The sequence below is a fragment of the Pristiophorus japonicus genome, chromosome 23, assembly GCF_044704955.1.
Source record: "Pristiophorus japonicus isolate sPriJap1 chromosome 23, sPriJap1.hap1, whole genome shotgun sequence".
Lineage (NCBI taxonomy): Eukaryota > Metazoa > Chordata > Chondrichthyes > Pristiophoridae > Pristiophorus > Pristiophorus japonicus.
Genome location: NC_091999.1, coordinates 46,893,279 through 46,902,711, shown reverse-complemented (window position 1 = coordinate 46,902,711; position 9,433 = coordinate 46,893,279). Strand labels below are relative to the sequence as shown.

The window sequence follows — 9,433 nt, the reverse complement described above, 5'->3', positions numbered from 1 at the left end:
AAAACATGCTCACTACCATTTAGCTGTCACGTGATCCAGGTCGGAAGGTCTGCATTCGGTTCATGACGCCAAATGTTGGGGTTAAAATGGAGGCGTATCTTCTTTGACGTGGACTAACTGATAAAGTTCATCGACACGTCACCTTTCTCCCACTATATAACGACCACGGAAGTTAACACACGAAATCCCACGATGAACTGGCTTTTATTACGAGCAATTGCACGGGAAGGTTCAGTCGTGGCACCTCCGAAAAAGAAAAGTTTTCAAGCATAACTTATACAGGTTTTGGAGAGGAGCTATCCTCCTGCAATATCATCGATAGGTCTATTGATATCAGCAAAGTTACATTGATTTGTCGACACTTATCCGACGGGCTCTGAGTGGTAAATGCAACAGTCCATCTCTCATCATTGTTTTGTTCCATTTTGCCCTCTACCCCAGTCTATCCGACGGTTAGAGTGGCTGTACTTGCTTATTTATCTCTTCCTCAGGGACTTAAAAAAACTGCTGACCGGCTGTTTAAGTATTACAGAGGTTACGGATTCAGTTCAATGTGTTATACATTTGCGCTGTACCTACATAAGCAAGTGTTACCTACATAGCAATTATAAGTTCAAGACCTTCATCATAATTCTGAGCTCCTATTTGCAACCTTACAATTTATCCATTGAAGGGGTCGATGCAAATCCTCCATCATTGCTCCCCATGAGTCCTCTCATTGTTTGGTGAGACGTTTATTCTCTCTGCTTAGATCTTCGTTTTACACCTCAAGATTTCCGAATTGTTTGCACTGCAGCCCCGACGTGAATTGCATTGATACTCTGCTGTTGGATTACTGCAGTAGCTGAGGCAAATTGACTCTGCAAATTCACAATTTTCTGTTTAATGTCTGAATCTATTTTCTGCAATTCTTCATTCTTAGCCGATTTTTTTTTTCAGTTCTGATATTTTATCCTCTAATTCTTTCTTGACCTTTGATTGACGTCCTCGGAAGTACGAAGCTGCACAGGTGACTAGACGCATCGTCTTACCGAGCTTCCATTTCTTAGCTTTAATGTGTTCATAAATAAAAGTGACCACATCCTTAAGGGATGCATTCGGATTCTTCCCGAGGCAATCTAGCAACTGTGTCTGCACTTGCGTTTCGTCCCATCTTTTTTCTATCTTTTTCTGATACTCTTCCAAGAGACACTCCTCCGGCATCTGAAAATTAATTATTTTTAAGCAAGCTTCCTTAATGAAGATAACAGTCACTAGCAGTTGACGTAAATCAACCTTACACAAGATTTGATCGGTGATCAAACGATCTGCCTTGCATCTGCTGGTGATACACAACAACTTGTTTTCAAATAGACAGAAAAAATTACAAGAGTTCCCAATTAACTTGATTATTGAGTATATTGCATTTTGTTCAATATCTCTTTGTTTTGTTCCTTCGTGGTCGCCAGATGTAGTTTTTATCCAATGAGCAGCTTTTTGCCGCTTTGCTAACTATAGCAATTCAACTATTTTCAGGGTATATATTTAATTCAAACTGGGAGACTCTTGTTCAGATCATACCAAATGCTTTTAATAGAGGTATAGTGAGTAGAAACAGTGTTTTATCAAGTAAATTACATTCTGTTACAAAAAGTAACACTAAACAAATTATAGTCGCAGCCTAATTCTCGATAACGTCCTCTCGAGCTGACCGTGGTGCCGACTCCTTATCTCCTGTTCGCTTGATTTGCACTGCCTTCTGAGTAGAAGAGCTGTTACCTTATACCATTTTTCTCCCATTCAAAAGCTGTGAAAATTTACAGCTGTTGTAGCCTTACAATAGATCATATTATCTATTGCCTTTGACTTTCTATGTTATCTCTATCTCCCTCCCTCTCTGTGGCACGAATCACTTCTCTGAGAACAATTATACAGACCATGGTCACACAGAATTCATTACTGAGCTTGGCTTTACAAAGATATGACAAGAACTGGTACGCAATGTATACCTTTATGTTATTGATTAATAATTTTGGCCTTGATCTTTCTATTTCTAAATGAAGCTTTATCAGCAGTTACAAAAATGGATAAAATAATAATGACTCAATTTAACGTGATGCTTTGTTCATGTGTGGACATGTATAAGTATGGTTATGTCGAAATGTTTGTTTATGTTGAGGTGTAAGTGTGTTTGAGTTTTCGTGTAACATTGTGTTTACATGTAAGTGTGTGTGTATGTTTTGTGTTAGTTTGCGTTTGGATTTATATGCATGTTCATGTTTGTGTAAGTGTGTTGAGGTGTGTGTTTTCCTGCAAGTGTATGGTTATGTCTCAATGTTGTTCATGTTTAGATGTAAGTCTGTGTGTGTATGTGTGTGTATGTTTCGTGTAAGTGTGTGTTTTGATTGATGCGTGTGTATAAGTGCAATAGTGTGTTTGCATGTAAGCGTGTGTGTGTTTTGTGTATATCTGTATTTGGATTGATGCGTTTGTTTACGAGTGTGTATGTGTTTTGTGCAAGTCTGTGTGTGGATTGACGTGTATATTTATCTGTGTGTAAGTCTGTTTGTGTGTTTTGTGTAAGTGTGTGTGTGGATTGATGTGTGTGTTTATGTGTGTGTAAGTTTGCTTTGTGCAAGTGTGTGCGTGGATAGATGTGTGTGTTTATATGTGTGTAAGTATGTATAAGTGTGTTTTGTATTAATGTGTGTGTGGATTGATGTATGTGTTGATATGTGTGTAAATGTATGTAAGTGTGTTTTGTGTTAGTGTGTGTCTGGATTGATATGTGTGTCTATGTTTTTGTAAGTGTGTATAAGTTTCAGTTGTGCAAGTGTACGTTTCGATTGACGTTTATTATTGCTATTGTTCAAAGTTTCAGAGAGTACCAATAACTGGATTTGACAATGATGGTTTTCATTATATTCTAGTTATGTATAATATTACGTGTCAGGTTGTTAGTATGTCTTTATATGTAAGTCTATGTGTGTTTATGTGTAATTGTGCACTTACACAAAAACACAAACTTATACAAAATCATCAAAACACTCACATGTGAACACACACAAACTCACTTTCACATGTATTCTCCTCCGCTCTGTGTAAATGTGTTCTGTGTGAGGCGCAATGTGACATCAGCCGAACGAATGCAACAATTCAACCGATGGGCTTCAGCAACATCAGGGACACAACTGTGAGAAACCCGCAGAGGATTCATTCACCAGTTTAGACATGGCCCATTAGAATTCAACATGTTAGTTTACAATTAACAGGGACTGTTGCACCCCCAACCCTATTTAAAAATATTACGTGGAATAAATAGCTATTTCAGAATATAATACTCATATGGAAAGTTTAAAATCTTTAGATCATGGGTTAGAACGTACGATGGCAACTTACTGCATTTCAAAGAGAGTGGTTCACTTCCCATCACCCTGCGGGAGGGGCAGTGGAGGTTACATGAATTACACGTTTCCCTTTCTCCTCTCGCTGGTGCGTGTGAGAGGTACAGTGAGTAAAAATTACCCTTTACTCCCTCTCAGCTGAGGTTACCTTCAGGAATCCTGTAATGAGAGAACTCCACCCAGTTTCTAACTCATGCTGTATCTGAGCTGGGAGCGCTGGCTGTACAAGCCTTGGGAACGAGATCCGCAAACACCCTATTTCAGATAAACAGCCCTCACATTGGCCAAAATAGGAAACATAATTAATTGTAAAGGCTGTGTGTTTAACTCACGGTTGGAAGAAAAGCCCTTTATTGTTTTTTATTCAAGTACTGAAATGCAATCGAGACATTCTCATTGACAAGAATGTCGAAGAAAGCAATAAAGAAAGGCAAGATCGATTACAAAGATAAACTTGCGCAAAACATGAAAACGGATAGTAAAAGCTTTTACAGATATGTAAAACGGAAAAGAGTGACTAAAGTAAATGTTGGTCCCTTAGAAGATGAGAAGGGAGTTTTAATAATGGGAAATGTGGAAATGGCTGAGAGCTTAAACAATTATTTTGCTTCGGTCTCCACAGTGGAAGACACAAAAACCATGCCAGAAATTGCTGGTCAAAGGAATGTGGGAAGGGAGGACCTTGAGACAATCACTATCACTAGGGGGGTAGTGCTGGACAGGCTAATGGGACTCAAGGTAGACAAGTCCCCAGGTCCTGATGAAATGCATCCCAGGGTATTAAAATCGATGGCGGAAGTTATAGCAGATGCATTCGTTATAATCCACCAAAACTCTCTGGACTCTGGGGAGGTACCGGCGGATTGGAAAGAAGCTAATGTAACACTTCTGTGTAAAAAAAGAGGGCAGACAAAAGGCAGGTAACTATAGGCCGGTTAGTTTAACATCTGTAGTGGGGAAAATGCTTGAAACTATCATTAAGGAAGAAATAGCGGGACATCTAGATTGGAATAGTGCAATCAAGCAGACGCAGCATGGATTCATGAAGGGGTAATCATGTTTAACTAATTTACTGGAATTCTTTGAGGAGTTAACGAGCATGGTGGATAGAGGTGAACCGATGGATGTGGTGTATTTAGATTTTCAAAAGGCATTCGATAAGGTCCCACACAAAAAGTTACTGCAGAAGATAAAGGGACACGGAGTCAGAGGAAATGTATTAGCATGGATAGAGAATTGGCTGGCTAACAGAAAACAGAGAGTCGTGATGAATGGGTCCTTTTCGGGTTGGAAATCGGTGGTTAGTGGTGTGCCACAGGGATCGATGCTGGGACTACAACTGTTTACAATATACATAGATGACCTGGAAGAGGGGACAGAGTGTAGTGTAACAAAATTTGCAGATGGCACAAAGATTAGTGGGAAAGCGGGTTGTGCAGAGGACACAGAAAGGATGCAAAGAGATTTAGATAGGTTAAGCGAATGGGCTAAGGCTTGCCAGATGGAATACAATGTCGGAAAGTGTGAGGTCATCCACCTTGAAGAAAAAAAACACGCAAAGGGAATATTATTTGAATGGGGAGAAATTATAACATGCTGCGATGCAGAGGGATCTGGGGGTCCTTGTCCATGAATCCCAAGATGTTAGTTTGCAGCTGCAGCAGGTAATCAGGAAGGCGAATGGAATGTTGGCCTTGATTGCCAGAGGGATGGAGTACAAAAGCAGGGAGGTCCTTCTGCAACTGTATAGGGTGTTGGTGAGGCCGCACCTGGAGTACTGCGTGCAGTTTTGGCCACCTTACTTAAGGAAGGATATACTAGCTTTGGAGGGGGTACAGAGTTGATTCACGAGGCTGATTCAGGAGATGAGGGGGTTACCTTATGATGATAGATTGAGTAGAGTGGGTCTTTACTCGTTGGAGTTCAGAAGGATGAGGGGTGATCGATAGAAACATTTCAAACAATGACAGGCATACACAAGATAGAGGCAGTGGGGTTGTTTCCACTGGTCGGGGAGACTAGAACTAGGGGGCAGAGACTCAAAATACGAGTGAGCCAATTTAAAACTGAGTTGAGAAGGAATTTCTTCTCCAACAAAGTTGTGAATCTGTGGAATTCTCTGCAAAGGGGAGGAATTGAGGATAGCTCATTGAATGTATTCAATTCACAGATAGATAGATTTTTAACCAATAAGGGAATTAAGGGTTATGGGGAGCGGGCGGGTAAGTGGAGCTGAGTCCAAGCCCAGATCAGCCCTGATCTTGTTGAATGGCGGAGCAGGCTCGAGAGGCTAGATGGCCTTCTCCTGTTCCTAATTCTTATGTTCTTATGTTCTTATGACGTTGTCCATCAGAACAAGGGAAATGCTTTACCATTGGATTTATTGACGGTTCTGTTGGTGATTATCAATGGGATCACTTCATGTCCCACCACACAGGAGTGAGAGTCGCCGCTGGCCCATTCCTTGGCTGCAATGGATAGCAGGCTGTACATGAAGAAGGAGCTGCTGCCGTTCTCCGCCATCACCTCGGTGTTCTTGTAGTTGCCGTAATCCACCAGTTTATCATTGACGGTCCTTTTGACGAAGATCTCTCGGGGGGAGAAACCTCTCACTAAGCAGGTGAGGCTGACCAACCTCTGAGCAGAGACTTCTTCTGCTGAGGGCAGGAGGACAGACATGGCCGGTTCCCGCGGATCTTTCGCTGTAGGACAGTTACAACAAAGGCCAATGAACTGGATAGTTCCAGAGACAATGGGGGAATTTCAACCCAATACAGCGGGCGGGTTGTGGGCGTGGAGGTTGTTAAATTGGTAAAAATCAGAATCCCGACCTCAACTCGCCTACTTCCAGTTGTAATATTACATTTGAGTAATATATTTAAATGAGATTGGAATCCTCTATTTTAACCACCATTTGGTGTTTAACTGTCGCTGGTCCGGCTTGACAAACTGTGTAAATCTCAGCAGTTACAGCAAGGCGGGGATTGCTGCGCCCAGCTGGTAATTGCCCTTACACCGACCTCCTGGATCCAGGGTCCCTGCCTAACCCATCGCCCGCGATCCGCGACCTCCTCACTCGGCTTCCAATCCTCCCGCTTTCACTGGTGGCCTGTGAGACCAACGCCCACAACTCGCCTTCCTCATTTAAATTCAGCCATTTTCCGATGGTTAGATGTGAGAGAAATGGACACTGCATTGCATTTTAACATTTTACCTTTTCCCCTCTGTTGCCTCTCTGGTTTTCCATCCCTTATCAGAGGGAACGTGATCTTTCTCTCTGAAATCTTGAAGCGTTGGACTGGAAAATGACATAGAATTTAATGCACAGAACGAGGAGATTTGGCCAACTGCTCTATGCCGGTGGTTGTGATCCACACAAGCCTCCTCCGAGCCCACTTCATCTAAACCTAATAATATACCCTTCTATTTCTTTCTCGCTCATGGACTTATCCAGTTTCCCCTAAAATACATAATCTCAGGTCCCAGAGTGCTGAGTTGGTGGAATTACCAACCTGAATGATCAGAGTAGCCATTAAACACTTTATATAATCAATTGGCCCTTGCACACGCATCGAAATTGTCGCAGTTTCTCACTTATTGCAACAATCTCCCCGCTCACCCTTTTCCTTGTGGCTGGAATCTCTGAGAGGAATCGGCATATCCTGATGGCTCACCACGCAGTAGAACTTATCCCCACTCAGCCAGTCTTTTGTCGAGATGTTTAAGTTGCTGATCACACTGTTGGGATCCTCTCTGGGTTGGACGGCAATCTCTGATTTCAAAGTCTCGTTTTTTCGGGTCCAGGTCACGGTGAGCCCATAAGGAGCGTCAGACACGACACACGTTAAGGTCACCGTCGCCTCCAGTAAAACCTGTTCCAATTACGGTGGGCGAAGAGTGATTTTTAATCGCTGCATGGGACATCCACTGCGAAACAGGAATGAAAGTCAGGAAAAGCCGCATCTTCAGAATCAGGACACCAATAATTAGCCTTAACTCTTTCAAGGGGAAATTCTCACTTTTGAGATATCAACCTCTCGCTATTGCTTGAACACCGTCGTTATGGAAGGACAATGAATTGGCAACAATTCCGGGAGGTCTGTAATATTTCCTGTGTATTTGAGCCAGAGCCACCTGTAATGGGCTATGAAACAAATACCTGGCGTAAAATGGGAATACATTGGGACGCAATTGTGATAGGCACTGAATAGCGCTCTTTCTGAAATCCTTTGCTCCTTTACGCCCGTCTATAGATTATTGCACCCAAGTGCATCTCCACTGGTTATAATGGCTGAAGCCCGAATAGCCCAAGTTCAAGAGGTCTACACTAGCATTATACTTGTTCAAAACCAGTGTCAAATTAATTTCAGGATTTATGGGACAACAGGAAACAAAGTTAAGTTTCTAGTCTTTTGCTGCTATTTTTGTTGCGATGAAAATGTGCACGAACCAGTCACATCCCCCGTCAGAGAAGAAGTGCAAGTTCCGGAGAATGGAGTTGCAAGGAATCTTTTGTGGTGGGGCATCATTTGTAATGATGTAAGGTAGTTTGTTAATATCTGTAATTACTGAACATTTATCATGTCTGGTGAGAGAGATTCAGAAAGCACTATGACCTCAGGGCATTAATAGTAACATAGGAATAGGAGAAGGCCATTCAGCCCATCCATTCTGTCCCGCCATCTAGTTAGATCATGGCTGATCAACACTCAACACCATCTTCACGCCTTGGTTATGTAACCCATGATAACCTTGCCGAACAAAAATCTATCAATTTCAGTTTTCAACTTTTCAATTGAAAGCAAGTGTCAGCAGCTTTTGGGGAGGGAAATCCCGACTTGCACTATTCTTCCTGTGAGAAAATCCTTTCTGACATCACCTCTGCACGGCCTAACTCTAATGTTAAGGTTCTGCTACTTGTTGTGGACTCTCACATCAAACTAAATAAATGTTTCTATAACTAATCGATACAATTCCATTTATCAACTTAAACACGTCAATTGTATCATCTCTTGACGTTCTATACTCACCACCTGATCATTTTACATTGTTAGCCCCGGTATAATTCGGGTAAACCTGCAGTTTAGCACCTCCACGTATATCCTTCCTCAGGTGCGGAGCCCAGAATTGGGCTCAGTACTCTGAATAGGGTAGATGCCCATTCTTGCAGTGGGTTCCTGGACAGTTAGCATTAAAGGATTCCAGACTCCTATTGCCATTCCGTATATGATCAGCCAACTCAGGATATACCTGAGACTAAGGACACTTCACTCACTGCCTGACACCAGAGCAAGGGGAAAGCTTCTTTGGCGAGGATAATAAATCCTGAGCAATGAGGAATCCTGAACCAGAAGATCGTGGGTTGAAGTCTCACTCCAGTTATTTGATCACAGTATGTAAGCTGAGTCTCTCAGTGCAGTACTGGGGGCGTGGTGCATTGTCGGAGGTGCCGTATTTCGGATCATGTGTTAAACCAAGAATCCGTCTAGCCTCTCAGGTGGAGGTAAAAGTTCCCCTGGAATTATTTCAATGAAAAGCAGAGGAGTTCTCCCTGGTGTCCTGGGAATATTAATACCTCAAGAAATAACACTAAACAAAAAAAATAGTCGTTATCACACTGCTGTTTGTGGGAGCTTGCTGTGCACTAAATGACTGCCGCACTTTATACATTACAACTGTGACCACATTTCACAACTTAATTCATTGCCTGGCAAGCGCTTTGGTTCAGTCTGTGGTCGCTGAAGGCGCTGTATAAAGGCAACATTGTATCGCAAGAATACACAAACTGCATGATTGGAAATTAGGAATATTCCTCTGCTTTCTACTAATTTCAATCAAAGTCCTGACTGAGATCAACGCTCAGAATGGTCTGGAACCTCCCTGGATTGTGCCTCTTACCCTGAGATCTGCTGAAGTTACGGCTTTGTGTGCCCCATTCATGAGTGACCTGGCAGGTGTAGACCGAGCCGGTGAACCATTCCCTGTCGGGGAGTGTCAGCCGACTGGCCGTCAAAACGTTTCTGTTCATCTCAAAGGCGGGAGAGGTGGTG

General features: G+C 42.4%; 1 pseudogene; it reads right to left on the bottom strand.

Annotated features, from left to right (window-relative positions):
- Positions 1–918: 918 nt before the first annotated feature.
- LOC139235519 (Ig heavy chain C region-like) lies at positions 919–7,300 on the bottom strand (annotated as a pseudogene).
- Between the last annotated feature and the right edge of the window lie 2,133 nt (positions 7,301–9,433).